This window comes from Oryctolagus cuniculus, chromosome 13 (assembly GCF_051225735.1).
Source record: "Oryctolagus cuniculus isolate XC-2025 breed Fujian yellow rabbit chromosome 13, ASM5122573v1, whole genome shotgun sequence".
Taxonomy (NCBI): Eukaryota; Metazoa; Chordata; class Mammalia; order Lagomorpha; family Leporidae; genus Oryctolagus; species Oryctolagus cuniculus.
The window spans coordinates 2,340,534-2,357,509 of record NC_142879.1 but is presented as its reverse complement, the minus strand read 5'-3'; the positions used below and the strand labels follow the sequence as shown (position 1 = coordinate 2,357,509).

Below are 16,976 nucleotides of genomic sequence, written 5' to 3'. Positions count from 1 at the left end.
CAGGTGCCTGGGAAAGCAGCAGCATATGGTCCAAGTCCCTGGGCCCCTGCACCCACTTGGGAGAAGCAGAGTTCCAGGCTCCCAGCTGTTGCAGCCATTTGGGAAGTGAACCACCAGGTGGACGATCTTCGTCTCTCCCCTCATTCTCTAATACTACCTTCCAAATAAATCTTTTAAAAAATAAAAAAACTAAAGTTTTCCCTAACAGTTGTCTCCCTTGTTGTACTGTCTTGGGAAACATCTGCTGCCACTAGGTGGAGACAATTTGATGACAGCAATATAGGTTGCAAAAGGAGAAACCACAAATTGTGTACAAATACTTTAAATGATAAAGTCTTACTTCTAAGTTCTCGGGTGAACTAAGGCTAGATACTGCAGCTGGGGATCCTGTTTCTTCCCTCGTAAACTTAAGGCTTTATGTTGAGCAGCCTCTAGAGCCCTCTTAATTCTAATATTTTGTGGATCAAAGCTTCCTTAAATGTTCTTGACAGTACCTGGTCCAAAGACAGCCTTGTTCTCTTAATCTAAGATACTCTGTTTAACCACTTCTTTCAACTTGAATACTTCAACTAACCACAACCAGCTGTTTCCTCCAACTTTTTTCTTTCTAAATTCAAAGAGGCATATTGCATACGAAATTCAAACATCCAGTTATCTAAGTCAGAGCCAAGGCTTTCTACTTTCCTTTTCCCTTCTCTAAAGAATAGTTAATCCCATACTTCCCCCAAGTCCCTCTGCCTTGATGGCATATGTCTTAGGACACTTCAAAAAGCTTATGGAAAAGGGAATTAAAAGTCCATTTTGGTACCAAAAAAAATTTGAAATCCATGCATACTCACATTTGAAAGAATGAGCCATCTATAGATGTTCCTTTGAACCGATATCTAGGTGCCAGAAGCCATGCAACTGTGTTTTGGGAGGGGCTTTGCTCCTTTGTTATTTTTATATTTTTGTCCAATTTGGTCAGAATCTTCAATTTTCGTTTCCTAATTTTTTTAAGATTATTTATTTGAAAGTCAGTGGTACAAAGAAAAAGGGAGAGACAGGTGGAAAGATCTTCCATTCAAAGGTTTACTCCCCAGATGGCCATACTGATGGCAGGAGCCAGGAGCTCCTGGCAGCAAGGGCTCAAACACTTAGGGGATGCCAGTGTCATAGGCAGTGGCTTGACCTGCTGCTATGACAAAACACCAGCCCACAGTTTCCTCATTCTTAATTTTCTGTCCCTCTGACAAGACTTATTCACACCAGTACTTTACCTCCTAGTTCTCATCTGCCAGTTTGGGTTTTACTTTTTTTTTTTTTTTTTTTTGAGAGAGAGTTACAGAGAGGTCGGTCTTCCATCCGCTGGTTCACTCCCCAAATGGCTGCAACAGCCAGAGCTGCGCCAAACTGAAGCCAGGGGCCAGGAGCTTCTTCCAGGTATCCCACGCGGGTGCAGGGGCCCAAGGACTTGAGCCATCTTCTACTGCTATCCCAGGCCATAGCAGAGAGCTGGATGGGAAGAGGAGCAGCCAGGACTAGAACCAGCACCTATATGGGATGCAGGCGCTTAACGGCGCCAGGGTGTTAACCCACTGAGCTACAATGCCGACCCCTTTTCTGCCTCTTATAATGAAAATTCAATCTATTTGCATAGAGAAGTCTATTACACATATTGCAGGGCCCCATATGTCAGAACAAAGTCAACAATTTTTCTTTTTCTTTTGGGAGAGGGGAGCAGAAAGAGAGGAAGACAGAGAGAACTTCTACCGATCGGTTCACTCCCCAAATACCTGCAACAGCCAGCGGCGCCAGGCAGAAGACAAGAACTGCAGGAATTCCACTGCCTCTCGGGGTGCACATTAGCAGGAAGCTGGAATACGGAGCTGAACCAAGTCTGGAACTCGGATATGCCCATATGAGATGCAGGCATCCCAAGTTTATATTAGCTACTGCACAAATGCCTACCCAGAAGTCTGTAACTGGAAAATCATTTACCAAGGTTGTTATCCTTTCCTGGAATAAGAAATGCATGCCCACGTGCTGGAGTGAGCTGCAGCAAGTAATGATGTGTGAAGTCACAGCAACACCTCTGCAAGGCCAAAAACAGACTCACAGGTTCTAGCTCTCTGAGACGGGCATAATCTGCAGAAAAGTCAAATTTGGCCGGCGCCACGGCTTACTAGGCTAATCTTCCGCCTGCGGCGCCGGCACACCAGATTCTGTCCCGGTTGTTCCTCTTCCAGTCCAGCTCTCTGCTGTGGCCCGGGAGTGCAGTGGAGGATGACGCAGGTCCTTGGGCCCTGCACCCCTTGGGAGACCAGGATAAGTACCTGGCTCCTGGCTTCGGATCAGCACAGCTCCAGCAGTTGCAGCCATTTGGGGAGTGAACCAACAGAAGGAAGAACTCTCTCTGTGTCTCTCCCTCTCACTGTCTATAACTCTACCTCTCAAATAAATAAATCTTTAAAAAAATAAGTAATGTTCATAGAGTAGCTTACCACTTTATATGAAATCTTGTTTAATTCTAACTCCATAAGTAAATAGTGTTACTGCCCTCACTTCATAAATAAAATTAATAAATAGGGAGTAAGATATTTATCTCAGAATGAGACTGAGCCAAACGATCACTAAGAAACCAAGCAAGCAAGCTGCTTAATGGTATCACAGTACATGTCAGACACAAGAATTAAATGCAGGTCTGACACCAGGGGCTGCTCTTCATTATTCCCAACACATACGGGTACTCATAAAGTCCACGGAAAAGTGGAAATAAAAGATAAGTTTATTTTGGAACAAGAAATTTGAAAACCATGCATGGTTTTTCCTTATATCATTCGCAGGAACTTCCTGAAGGCCTCTCATACCATTATGATTACTATCATAGTAATAACACCATTAACACGGAGATGTTCAGTACAACTTGGAAATTTTGTCAGTCATTAAAAGTAACAACCATCAACACCACTTGCAATGACTAGGAATACTTACAAGGGAGAGTGATAAGAAATACTCTAAAGTTGCAAGTGTGCCACAACTAGAATAATGTAAAAATTACGTTCTAAAAGGAAACGCAGAGCTGCTAGAGAGATCTGTGGCGTTTTTCACCTCTTTGTCTCTCAACTCCTATTATTACCCTAAGCACAATTTTTGAAAAAACCATTTGAAGACAGCACACCCAAGAACAGAGGAGTGGAAAACACGTTTTTGGTGTGCCTTTGTCACATAGGGTAGACTCTGCTTTGTAGCAAAGGAGAAAAACAGCTCTGAGGAACTGTGGTAGGCAGACTGAGATTCAAGAGACCTTAATCCTCACTTTAGGTTCTTGGAACAATTCCAAAAGGCAAACCAATTTAATCACTTTTTCTTCTGGCTTTCCTGTCTCCCAAGTTCTGCAACTTGCATCAGAATAATATTGGCAGAAGTAGCTCTAGAAGTTTCAAAGGCTAAAAGAAAGCCAAGTATTTGGAAGAGAAAGCATGAAAAACCAACATACTCTTTAAAGATAGAAAAGTCCAACACAGCTAAAATTCAAACCTAAAGTTGAATCTAAAAATTAGCATAATCTTTAAGTTCACAAAAGCAGTAAAAATTTAGGACAGTTTATAAATATTGGAAATCAACTAATGTCTTGGGGACAGGCAGTGTGGCCTAGCAGGTAAAGCCACTGCCTACAATGCCAGCAGCATCGCATACAGGCGCCAGCTTGTGTGCCAGCTGCTCCACTTTCAATCCAGCTCCCTGCTAGTGACTTTGAAAAGCAGTAGAAGATGGTCCAGGTGTTCAGGCCCTTGCCAACCACGAGGGAGACCCAGTCGAAGCTCCTGGCTTCAACCCGGCCCAGCTCTGGTATTGCAGCCATCTGGAGAGTGAACCAACAGATGGAAGATCTTTCTCTCTGTCTCTCCCTCTGACTTTCAAGATAAACCTTAAAAAAAGGGGGGTGCCGGTGCTGTGGCACAGCGGGTTAACGCCCTGGCCTCAAGCACCGGCATCCCAAATAGGCGCCAGTTCAAGACCCAGATGCTCCACTTCCGATCCAGCTCTCTGCTATGGCCTGGGAAAGCAGTAGAGGAAGAGGACGGCCCAAGTCCTTGGGCCCCTGCACCCACGTGGGAGACCTGGAGGAGGCTCGAGGCTCGAGGCTCCTGGCTTCGCATCGGTGTAGCTCTGGCCATTTCGGCCAGTTGGGGAGTGAACTATCAAATGTAAGACCTCTCTCTCTCTGCATCTCCTCTCTCTGTGTAACTCTTTCAAATACATAAATCTTAAAAAAAAAAAAAAAGGGTCGAAATGTCTTTATAAAGTGAGCAGGATTTAGGTGATAGCATAAAAAAATCTATGCTGTGAAAAGAATGTCAAACATTAGTAAAAAAAAAAAAAAAACGCATGTTTTAAAGTCCATTAGGGCCAGCGCCGCGACTCAATAGGCTAATCTTCCGCCTGCTCACCGGCACACCGGTTCTAGTCCCAGTCAGGGCGCTGGATTCTGTCCCAGTTGCCCCTCTTCCGGTCCAGCTCTCTGCTGTGGCCCGGGAGTACAGTGGAGGATGGCCCAAGTCCTTAGGCTCTGCACCCGCATGGGAGACCAGGAGAAGCACCTGGCTCCTGCCTTCAGATCAGCGCGGTGCGCTGGCCACAGCGCACTAGCCGCAGCAGCTATTGGGGGGTGAACCAATGGCAAAGGAAGACCTTTCTCTCTGTCTCTCTCTCTCTCTCACTGTCCACTCTGCCTGTCAAAAAAATAAATAAATAAAAAAATAAAGCTACTGAAAATTATTAAAAGACAATTTGCTTAATATAGACTCCCCCATTCGTAGCTCTTAGACTACTCCTGAAGGTACTATACAGCATATTAAACATTGAAATTAACTAAAATCAATCCATTGATGAATGGTGGATAATTAGCCCTTTAAATTTTTTCTCACAAGCACACCAATTGTCTTAATTTTCCTAAACCAATTAAACCAACAGAATACCCAAAAGGTTTCAGAACAAATTAAACTGATTTTGATAACATTATCTATACTTTTATATAACTAATATTAGATTTTTAAAGGCAATGGAGATTTCCAGGAAAAAGAAAAATTTCTAGAGGCTAGACTAATAAGTTATCATTGGCTAACCCAAACTGGAAAATGAGACTTGCATTTCTTAAAAAAAAAAAAAAAAAAAAAAAAAAAAAAAGATTTATTTATTTACTTGAAAGTCAGAGTTACACACAGAAAGAGAAGTCTTCAATCCATTGGTTCACTCCCAAATTGGCTGCACCAATCTGAAGCCAGGTGCCCGGAGCTTCTTCCGGGTCTCCCACGTGGATGCAGGGGCCCAAGCACTTGGGCCATCTACTACTTTCCCAGGCCACAGCAGAGAGCTGGATCAGAAGTAGAGTAGCTGGGTCTCGAACCGGTGCCCATATGGGATGCTGGCGCTCCAGGCCAGGGCGTTAACCCGCTGCGCCACAGCACCGGCCCGAGACTTGTATTTCAACAAAACTATAATAATTATAATATTAAGAACAGAGAAATTTTGTCTTAATATTTTAGGCAGTACTAAATTGGAAACATCTGAGAGCCTTTAGCAAAACATTTTTGTTACTTTACAGCCACATGAGGAAATGTTGTTCCTAAGAGACAGAATCTCATAGCCATAAAAAGCACCTTTCCACTCCACTCCTTTGAAGAGCTCTGTTCTCGTCACAAATATGCTAACTAAAAATGTTAAGATCAAGGATAATACTAAAACTAAACAGGCAACATGTTCAACCTTGCTGGGCATGTTACTAAAAGTAGAGACTTGGACAGACTTTTTGTGCAGTGGATTAAGCCAGAGCCTGCGATGCCAGCATCCCATTATCAGCGCTGGTTTGAGTCCCGGGTGCTCCACTTGCAATCCAGCTCCCTGCTAAAACTCCTGGGAAAGCAGTGGAGAATGGTGCAAAGTGCTTGGGCCCTGCACCCACACGGGAGTGGCTGAAATGCCTGGTCCAGCTGCAGCTCCTCCATCCATCTGGGGAAAGAACCAGTGGATGGAAGACCTCCGTCTGTCTCTCTCCCTTTCTCTTTAACTCTGCCTTTCAAAAAAAAAAAAAAAACTTAGGAAATAAAGCCTCCTGAAACAGATAACTCTCAAATAAAACAAACTACAATAGTAATTTCCAGGCAAAAAAGCAACATCTGTGTTTTCATTACTCCCTCAGGCCCTGGTCATTTCTATAAGCCACGAAGTGAGGGTTTTGTTCCTACATGCAAAAAGAAAATGCAGGGTATCAACTCAGGATATAAACAAGATATTTATCACCAGGATAAGGGGAGGAACACTATCAGACTTGTGAAAATTTTGTATTTGGTAATATTTCCACAGGGCCAGCACTGTGGTGTAATGGGTAAACCTGCCACCTGCGGCACCAGCACCCCCATACGGGCGCCAGTTCAAGTTCCGGCTACTCAGCTTCCAACCCAGCTCCCCGCTAATATGCCTGGGACAGCAGAAGATGGCACAAGTCCTGCACCCCTGCACCCACATGTGAGACCCAGATGGAGCTCCTGGCTCCTGGCTTCAGCCTGGCCCAGCCCTGGCTGCTGTAGCCATTTGGGAAGTGAACCAGCGATGGAAGACCGATCAGTCAATCTTAATTTCAGTCTCTCTCTGTCTCTCTGGTCTCTGCCTCACCCTCTCTGTAACTCTGATTTCCAAATAAATAAATCTAAAAAAAAAAAAAAACAAAAAACAGATTTCCACAACTCCTCCCACAACCTTGTTTCCAATCTAACAACTTTCCTTTAAATATGGGAATTCAAAGTGACCAAACGATCTTTTTCTCTCTTCACATTCACCCCTTATATATGTTACCTTTTAGGTCTTTACCCAAAAAAAGAAATGTATAAGGTCAGTGATGGTGATTTAAAAAAATAAAAAGAACCCTCGAAAAAAGGTGAAGAATCTTGCTTGTGGTAGAACCAGACCTAGAAACCTAGTCTCCTGCCTTAAATTCTACAGCTCCTTCTGGTAAAGCCAACACTACCCCTCTGTAATACAGTAACACCTTCTATAACACATTTGGCCGGGCTCCAAAACAGGCATCCCAGGCTGAATGAGACTCTGTACAGCGAATAGTGTAAACAGTGAGGGTTTAATGCAATTACTAGCACAGGGGCAGACATCTCTCAAAAAGTGAAGAATTAGTTGGTCTGAAATTAAAGCAGCACGCTTGGTGCAGAACAGTCCTCTGAAGCAGAGTACAACGCTGCAATGTCAACCCCTCAGGACCACTACTACAGGTAGCAATAATCTACACAGGGAGGGGGAAACAGATACAAAGTGGACACCTGAAAAGAAACTGCAGGATGCTGTTTTATTGTTAGAAAATGAAGGCCGGCACCGCGGCTCAATAGGCTAATCCTCCACCTTGCGGTGCCGGCACACCGGGTTCTAGTCCCGGTCGGGGCGCCGGATTCTGTCCCGGTTGCCCCTCTTCCAGGCCAGCTCTCTGCTGTGGCCAGGGAGTGCAGTGGAGGATGGCCCAAGTGCTTGGGCCCTGCACCCCATGGGAGACCAGGAGAAGCACCTGGCTCCTGCCATCAGATCAGCGCGGTGCGCAGGCCGCAGTGCGCTGGCCGCGGTGGCCATTGGAGGGTGAACAAACGGCAAAGGAAGACCTTTCTCTCTGTCTCTCTCTCTCACTGTCCACTCTGCCTGTCCCCCCCCCCCAAAAAAAAAAAAAGAAAGAAAATGAGGGACCTGGGCTGGCACTATCTTCCACCTGCCGTGTAGTCCGAGTCGGCGCACCATTTCTGTCCCGGTTGCCCCTCTTCCAAGCCAGCTCTCTGCTGTGGCCCGGGAGTGCAGTGGAGGATGGCCCAGGTGCTTGGGTCCTGCACCCGCATGGGAGACCAGGAGAAGCTCCTGGCTTTGGATCAGTGCAGCGCGCGCGCCAGCCACAGCGGCCATTGAGGGGTGAACCAACGGAAAAGGAAGACCTTTCTCTCTCTCTCTCACTGTCCACTCTGCCTGTCAAAAAAAAAAAAAAAAAAAAAAAAAAGAGGGACCTGGAGCCGGCCCCATGGCACAGTAGGTTAATCCTCCGCCTGCAGCGCCAGCATCCCATATGGGCACCAGTTCTAGTTCCGGATGCCCCTCTTACAATCCAGCTCTTTGCTATGACCTGGGAAAGCAACAGAAGATGGCCCAAGTCCTTGGGCCCCTGCACCCATGTGGGAGACCGGGAAGAAGCACCTGGCTCCCGGCTTCGGACTGGCACAGCTCAGCCATTACTCCCCATCTGTTTCTCTGTTTCTCCCTCTCAGTGCCTGTAACTCTACTTCTCAAATAGATAAATAAAATCCTAAAAGAAAAAGAAAAGAAAAAAGGGGCCGGCGCCGCGGCTCACTAGGCTAATCCTCCGCCTAGTGGCGCCGGCACACCGGGTTCTAGTCCCGGTTGGGGCGCCGGATTCTGTCCCGGTTGCCCCTCTTCCAGGCCAGCTCTCTGCTGTGGCCAGGGAGTGCAGTGGAGGATGGCCCAGGTGCTTGGGCCCTGCACCCCATGGGAGACCAGGAAAAGCACCTGGCTCCTGGCTCCTGCCATTGGATCAGCACGGTACGCCGGCCACAGCGCGCCGGCCGCGGCGGCCATTGGAGGGTGAACCAATGGCAAAGGAAGACCTTTCTCTCTGTCTCTCTCTCTCACTGTCCACTCTGCCTGTCAAAAAAAAAAAAGAAAAGAAAAGAAAAGAAAAGAAAAGAAAAGAAAAGAAAAGAAAAGAAAAGAAAAGAAAAGAAAAGAAAAAAGAAAACGAGGGACCTGTCTCCCTTCCACTCAGAAATCACTGTGAAATTTTAAAGCATTAGATTATAAAAAATAAAAGAGGTAGGCAAGGATTTTATTTAGCCACCAAAAGAATTCATGTGAAAATAGTTGGTTCCAGAATATAAAACTCGAAGTCTCACTTACAGATCATTTATTGGTACTATACAGGTCAAACTGATTGATTATTTTACCCTTTCAATTCTCTTATCTATAAAATCAGTAACACTTTACCCAAACTTTTTTCTAATGATCTTGGAAAAAGAAGACAATATCTACAAAATTAATGATTAAAATTTTATCACCATTTTCTACTGCAAACACAAATATTTCTTGAAAATCTATGTGTGGGGCCGGCACCATGGCATAGCAGGCAAAGCCACTGCTTGCAGTTCCAGCATCCCATACGGGCACCAGTTCAAGTCCTGGCTGCTCCACTTCTGATCCAGCTCTCTGCTGTGGCTTGGGAAAGTGATGGAAGATGGCCCAAAAGTCCTTGGGCCCCCGTACCCGCATGGGAGACCCGGGGGAGGCTCCTGGCTACTGGCTTCAGATTGGCCCTGCTTCATCCACTGCGGCCATTTGAGGAGTGAACCAGCACATGGAAGGCCTCTCTCTCTCTGCCTCTCTGTAACTTTGCCTTTCAAATAAATAAATAAATCCTTAAAAAAATAAAATAAAATCTATATGCACAGTACTAGGCTAGACTAAAAGTATAGAGAATGTGATGGTGTTTATAATCTAAATGAGAAAACACAGAAAATGCTTAATAATGACTCTGATGTGACAAAATCAAAACATCTCAGAGAAACAGCTTTGACAGGAGTTGGAGCTGAATAGAGCAGTCAGAAAGAATAAAGATGGATTTGATCAGGACATGAGATAAAAACAGCAGTCATTAAGTTTGACTAAGTAGAGAAGAGGCAAGTTCATTACCCCATCTTTAAATTCCCAAAACACATCACTTATCAGTTACTGCATTTATCACATTGCTGTTATTTGTCATACCCTCCTGGCCTGTAAATCCCTCGAGAACAGAGACCTTGCTTCATTTTTCTTCACCTAATCCATAGCCCAGGATGTGTGGAACATCGATGTTTTTAGAAAGGCAATGTAAGAACAGGATTCCCTATTTAAATTACTATGTTTAAATCTCTACTCTCCGTGCAGGTCATTTACACATCATCTCTCAACTCTGAAACCACTCTTCTAGACTTGACGCTCTGTGGCCGGAGCTAACACTGTGCAAACCCCACCAACTCCTTTGCCAGACAAGTCTCTGTCAGTTTTTGCCCATGAAAGTAGTAAACGGGGGCCGGTGCTATAGGTAATGCCGGCATCTCACATGGGCCCCAGTTTGAGTCTCGCTGCTCCACTTCCCATCCAGCGCCCTGCTCGTGTGCCTGGGAGGGCAGCAGTGGAAGACTCGGGCGCTTGGGCCAACACCCAGGTGGGAGACCTGGGAGAAGCTCCTGGCTCCGGGAGGCATTTGGAGAGTGAACCAGCAGCTGGAAGATTCATTCTCTTTCTCTAAGTAAATGAAGACTAGGAAACAGAAGGAGAGTGAGGGGACTTACTCCCAGTTCCTGCTAGCAGCAACTGCAGCCCCTGCACCTGGCAGCAGCAATTGATTCCAGCCTCGCGCTCCTTTAGGTAACTTCCAGAACCATCTTTCACACCCTGCACACGCACACACAGCTAAGCAATGCAGACCTCATCGAAGGTCCAGCACTAGGTCCATGCATCTCTCGACTGAGCTCTTTGCGTCTGCCTACTGCAATGCTCCCTTCCTGCTAAACTCCCCTAGTCAGCTCCCTGCATTAAATCCCCTTCACCCAAAGTCCCACTGAAGTTCCCATTCTCATCTGGACCCTAAAGCAGTACTAAATGCACTGACTCTTACTGTTCTCTGACATATCTTGCTGCTTTGTAAACAAAACTTGGAGTTATTTTATAGACAAAATTTGTTTCACAAAGGGTAACTTGAAATCCTCTAAATTTGCTTCTAAGTTGCAGCATAAAGAGTACAACTTCTGTGATTTAAACTATCTGGCTTCGGAAAGGGAAAAAAGGAAATGAAATAATGCAGGCCAGTCAGAGCACACCCACCCACCCGTCTACCTCCTGGAGATATGTGACTGGTAACACTGGGCAGCTGTACCTCATCAGTCTCAGCCCCACATGCTTCTCCCCGTGTGGCTGGAGACCGTGCAGAATGTGGTTCTTGTATTTGAAGACTTTTTCTTCTGCTGTCATTTAACATGGCCCCGAAACGCAAGCCAACTATTCTGTTTAGTGTCCAAAGAAACACCTATTTGTTCCACCACTAAAGCAGAGCTGAAATTACTGGCACGTCGTTCTGCCTTCCTAAGGGATTTTCAAATATAATTCTTGGTACCTATGATTTCAATTTTACACACTGACTTTAAAATCTAATCTCTTCATAAAATACAACTCTACAGCACAAAAATAAATTTCTATCACATGAGAGCCCATAAGCAACACATCTGTTGAAAACAAATGACCAAAACGCTTAGAGGTTTTTCATTTAGCTTGTTCTTTCACTTAGTGGTATGCTCTCATTAGACAATTGAGGCTTATTTCAAAAACAATTTTTCACTGTTGTACTTAATACACATAAACTGGTTCCTGTTTTACAAAATTATAAAGGCAGACACGTGGAGGCAGCAAACATGTTAATTCCTTCTGGACATGAAATAGAAGGCATATCTAAGCTGTAAGATTCTTTCTCAAAGTTTCTGGTCATCCCTGTATCTGCTCAGCATCCAACAAGACATACCCCACGCCCAGGGCCACTAGCCCACTTCACTTGCTAACACCCCTCAGCCTGAGCTGCACAGGAGTTCCTCACACAGTACGACACTGGACAACGAGCCCCTGACTTTATAGTGGCCTGAGTTTATGATCTACCTCCTGCCACCACAGTAAGGGACTCATCGTAGAGCTCCTGCCTATGACCACACACAGCTACCCTCTACTTAAATGCCAAGAGTCCCATCACCACTTCTAGGAAATCTACAATCAATCAAACTGTAATCCCCACACCAAGAAATACCAGAAGACCTAGCAGACATGTTAGGCAGAAGGAGGAGAAGGCCTGTGGGAGAACAGACACGTCATCCAGACCTTGAGGGTAAACATCACTGTGCCCCCAATATACCCACTCAGTTAAACACAAAGGCGGCATTAAGTTACCAGGACGCTGTATGACTTCTGAGTACAGAAATCCAGAAGCTAAACAAGTGGTATCTGATGACAATATCTGTCTTGCACAGAGCACATAATAAACACTTTAAAAACAACTGCAGATCTGTATGTGTCCAGAGTGTACATTACCTCCTGTGGTTTTTTTTTGTAAAAACTGCAAACTGTGATACTGTTAGTTTTTCCAGAAATTAATAAATGAGTCATTGCAAAACTATGAAGTGCTTTAAGTCATACTAGAAACACTGCCATAATTTAATAAAGTGCATTTTAACGTTAACTCACTTCTGCTGGAAGGAATTACGCTTCATTGTGAAGGTGTACAAATGAGACCGTCCCTGAAACCGGTGGTGGTTATATATGATTGATTAGGCATCTATCACCTCTACTCGGAAAACAGCGTCACGCAAACACAAACCATGAGTAAATCCGATTAAAGAGCTACACCCGACTCCACAACCTGAAGGCCCATAACAGAGGAAATCCCAAAGCCGTGTGCTGGCCTGGGGTCCATTTCTGTCCAAACCTGGCAGCTGCCCCGCACGGACAGAGAGAACCGGAACGCCCAGCGTTCTGGCCGTGTGCATGGCCTGCCTTCAGCTTGTGAGTCTAACTTGAACTCAGTCACTTGAGGGCCAGGAGCGTCTCTGGCAAACACCTGACAGGGCGGCTTTCCTTCGTCAACTTCCCGTGTCCTTCTCCGTCCACTCCAATTCACCTCGCTCGCGGATGCCACGAGGGCACCCGAGGGGAATCACAAAAATTCCCTCGAAAAAGCGAGGGGCCATGTCTGCCGTGCTGCCCCTGGAAAATGGAGGCCCACAGAGCCACGCGCTGTCCCGCCACGCAGCCGAGGCACTCGCAGATACCTGTTGATCGTGACAGGCGGCGAGTTCAGGGGGGAAAGGGGACTACCCCGGAGTCCCGCGGCTGCCATCCAAGTCCCTTAACTCCGAGGGCCACCCGCACTCGAGGAGGACGCCGCGACGCCACCTCCGGTGTTCAATACTCAGCAGTCACGGGGACGCACGGCGGATCGATCCCCCACCCACCGAGCCAGCATCCCAGCTGACCGCCACGCACCGAGCCATTATGTAATGCAACGGCGGCTCGCGCGCCTGAGGCCCCCGCACGTGACGGGCCCGCCGGGGGCCCCGCGCCGCCCCACCTGCCCGGGCGCACCCCCGGCCCCACGGCCGCGCCAGACCCCAGGCGTCCGGGACGCAGCCCGCGGCGGCCCCTCAGGCACGGCCCGGCGGGGGCGGCCGCGGGGCCCGCAGCAGGCCCGGCCGCGGCGCCCGGGAGGAGCCCGCGCTCCCGCCGCCGCCGCCGCCGCCGCCTCGGCGCTGGGGGGCCGCGAGCCCGGCCCGCCCCCGGCCTCGCAGCGCCGCGAACAATGAGAGGCCGCCTCCCCGCCATCGCCGCCCGGCTGCGGCCCGTCCTGCGCCGCCGTCCCCCCCGGCCGCCCGGGCCCCGCCGCCCGCCGCCGCCCGCCGCCGCGACTCACCGGCTCCCGCCCCCGCCCGGGCTCCGCGGGCCGCGGCCGCAGCGAGAATCGCGCCCCAGCCGCCGCGGCCGCCGGCGCCGCCGCACAATATGGCGAGCCTGGGCCTCCGCAATGGAGCTCGGGAAACACCGCGGGGGCCGCTCAATATTCATGAGCGGCTGAGGGGAAGCGGCCGGCGCGCCGCGGGGAGGGCGGGAAGCGGCGGGCGGCGCGGGGCGGCGGCGGCGGCGCGGGCGGGCGGGCGCGCGCGCGCGGGGGCGCGCACGGCCGCCGCGGGAGGGGAGGGGGCGCCGCCCCGCCCCCGCGGCCGCCCCGCCCCCGGCCCGCGGCCCCCGCGCCGCCGCCGCCGCTCCCGCGCCCCCGCGCCCCCGGGGCCCCCGGCCACGCCCCCGCTGCAGCCGGCCACGCCCCCCGCGCCCCCTCCGCCCGCGCCGCGCCCCCGGCCCCCGGGGCCCCGGCCACGCCCCCGCTGCGGCCGGCCACGCCCCCCGCGCCCCCTCCGCCCGCGCCGCGCCCGCCCGCACCGCCCTGGCGCCTGCGACCCCCGCGGCTGACCCGCCACCTGTCCGCAGCCGCGCGCCCCGCCGGGGCCCCGCGTGTCCCGTCGCGAGCCTCTGGGCCGCCGGCTGTGGGGACTTCCGTGGGCGCGCGCCTCAACTTGGCGGGACCCGCGCCGGGCCCCGCGTCGCGCCGACCCGCCGCTCCGCGGGCCTCAGGGCAGTGGCCCGGGCTCGGGCCGCGTCTGCTGCGGGGCGCCGTCGGCCTCGGCTCCGCCCGTGGCCCGCACGGCGGTGGTACCGTCCCGACTTGAGGACACGAGAGCCGGCGGCCGTCACCTGAGGCACAGCCGCCCGCCCGCGGGGCCGCGCCTGCGGAGGAGGCCACCACGTCCACCGCCGCCGGGAGCGCCCGCGCCGGGGTGTCCTGTCCTGGCGGAGTAACTGCCACCAGCAGACGCTGGCGGCGCGAAGGGACGGCCGCCTGGACAGCGGGCAGGTGGGCTCAGCGCCTCCAGCCTGCGCCCAGCGAGGTGACCTGCGTGCGAGACCCGCCCCTCAGGACTTTGTCTACACTCGCTGTCGCGTGGAGTGCCTCTTTCCTTGGACTGCCTGAAACTACAGACAGTTGCAAATAAAAGATAGGAGTTTACGTAGGAATTTGGAAGGGAATTGCCAATTCCAGCAGCTGTGTTCTGGGGCGGTTTCCTGGGAGCTAGGGTCTGAGGCGGGCTTGGACGGCACGCGGTAGGAGGAGAGAGGACAGGTGTCGCAACGTTGAAGATAACACGTCAGGTGTGCAGTCCATCACACTAGAGCCAGTGGCTTGAAAACTTGTGCCTACCAGCCAGGGCTTTCAATGAGACGTGACGGTTTTCTACCAGGCCTCGGAGGTTAAGCTCTCCCTCAGTGTGAGGGGGAAAAAAATCAAGACAATCATGAATGCTCCGCCGCTTCTTCCTTGTGAGCGACGCCCCTCCAGAGAGGCTGCAGTTACAGGACGATTGCACGAGCCGGGCAATTAAAGGAGGACAAGAAGTCCATAATTGGGAACCTTTTGCTCTAGTTAAAATGCTTTTGAAAATCATGATCTGTGTGGTTACATTAAGCAAGGCATTTGATGTTAAGGAAATGATCATTTGTAGAAAGCATGGGAGCTTTATGGTTGAAAATTAAATATTGTACTTAAAAAAGATTCACAGGAGAATTAGTGGGAAATGGAAAACTTATGGGATATCTGGATTAAATGTGATTAAAAAGCTAGACCTCGGGCCAGCTAACATCCGTAATGTGAATTATGCTACTGACAGATTAACGGAGCTCTTTATCTGATCTCTTACTTAAAAAAGTGGCCCCGACAGTCCTATGGGTCCTCCCTCACTGAACTACTCAGAAAAGGTTAGAAATGGCGTGGAATTCAACATCTCCAAAGTCTGCAAGCTGTGCCACTTCAAAAGTGTGCTCACGCTGCTTGCTATTTTATGTCAGACTCTTCTAGTCACTGCAGGAGCCAGGTGACAGAGCAGCCACCCTCTCCTGTGTCACCCGGAGACCAGCAACTCGTTCTCTGGCCGAGGGAGGAGAGGGCTGCGGAGTCCCCATGAACTCGGAACACAACCTGAACTTGGGGTGGGCACGAACCACTCACCGCACTTCATTGCCCAGAGCTGGTTACTTAGCCCCCTGCTTGTACAAGGATTCCGGGCCTGGAACTGAGTTCAGAGAGGAAGTGCGGATATTGGTGGACGTTAGTACTACCCACCACTCTGACCCCATTAGCTACTTCCTAGATGCTATGGAGAAAACAGCAAGTTTTGTTCCATCACATTGGCTCCCTTGATGGTTTTTTAAAATGTTACACTTGCAAAAGATAATTCTCTGTGCTTAAGAGCTGACAGTCATGGAAGTAAAACAACTTTCTGTTTTCTCCCCCTTTAATTGTTTAATTGTAAAAGCACATAAATCCATGTAAACTCCATAGCTGTGTGTCAGTAGTGGTTTGACGTGCCCAGATTACTCTTTTTGCTTATGTTTCACCTTCCTGAAAAGATATCCCCCTGAAAAACATTTGTTTAAGATTTATTTATTTTATTTGAAAGTCAGAGTTACACAGAGAAGGAAAGGCAGAGAGAGAGAGAGAGAGGTCTTCCATCTGCTGGATCACTCCCTAATTGGCTGCAACATCCAGAGGTGGGCTGATCCGAAGCCAGGAGCCAGGAGCTTCTTCTGGGTCTCCCACGCGGGTGCAGGGGCCCAAGCACTTGGGACATCTTCCACTGCTTCCCAGGCCACAGCAGGGAGCTGGATCGGAAGTGGAGCAGCCAGGACTCGAACAGGTGCCCAAAAGGGATGCCAGCAAGGCAGGCAGCTGCTTTACCCTCTAGGCCATAGCTCGACCCCAAAAAACGTTTCCTAGTAACGCCCTGCCTGTATGATAAATGTGCTGATTGGAAGCGGGCTGCATGTATTAAGAACATTAAATTAGCACCTCATAATAAAGCGTTGTGCTGTAGCTGGGTGACCAGACCGACTCTGCTTAGGGAGTTTTCCCTCAGGACTTCAGGGGTAGTACTAGGCTGCTCACATATGAATCAGTGGGCCCCTGTAAGTGATCACAGAAATCGCCTCTCTGCCGGCTTTTTGCTGTGATCAGCCAGAGCAACTTGTATTGAGTGTCTAGTTTGTGCCAACAACTTTGTTATGTGCTTGGAATACAAATATTAATAGAATATAAGTTCCTTGAGAGCGTCAGTGTACAACATGTGACACTTAGTATAGACTCAGTCAATAGGTAAGAGAATGCACATCTGAGATTTTTTATCCAGTTTGTATTTGAAACAGAACGGTGCATGTGAGCTCAGTTTGCCTCTCTTGCCAGGAGAACTCTCTATTAAGATTTCCTTTAGTTCCTTCAGCAGCTTTCTCTGTTTAGGCACTGCGTCTTGAATGAAAGTTCACAT

General features: G+C 49.4%; 2 protein-coding genes across 5 annotated transcripts in view; one reads left to right on the top strand and one right to left on the bottom strand.

The window, feature by feature from the left end:
- Positions 1-6,712, top strand: part of TRMT1L (tRNA methyltransferase 1L) — a 75,313-nt gene extending 68,601 nt beyond the window's left edge. Inside the window, exon 17 of the mRNA XM_089311990.1 lies at positions 6,346-6,712. The gene's annotated coding sequence lies outside the window, so the exon portion shown is untranslated. The remainder of the gene's footprint in view (positions 1-6,345) is intronic.
- RNF2 (ring finger protein 2) overlaps positions 1-14,466 on the bottom strand; it is a 44,479-nt gene extending 30,013 nt beyond the window's left edge. The window contains exon 1 of one of the 4 annotated variants that reach the window (XM_070055055.2): positions 14,356-14,466. The gene's annotated coding sequence lies outside the window, so the exon portion shown is untranslated. Of the gene's footprint in view, positions 1-12,881; positions 13,033-13,519; positions 13,708-14,355 lie in introns of those variants that run through there. The other 3 variants (XM_051821049.3, XM_002722443.6, XM_008249917.5) reach the window with 3 other exon arrangements.
- Positions 14,467-16,976: the final 2,510 nt, after the last annotated feature.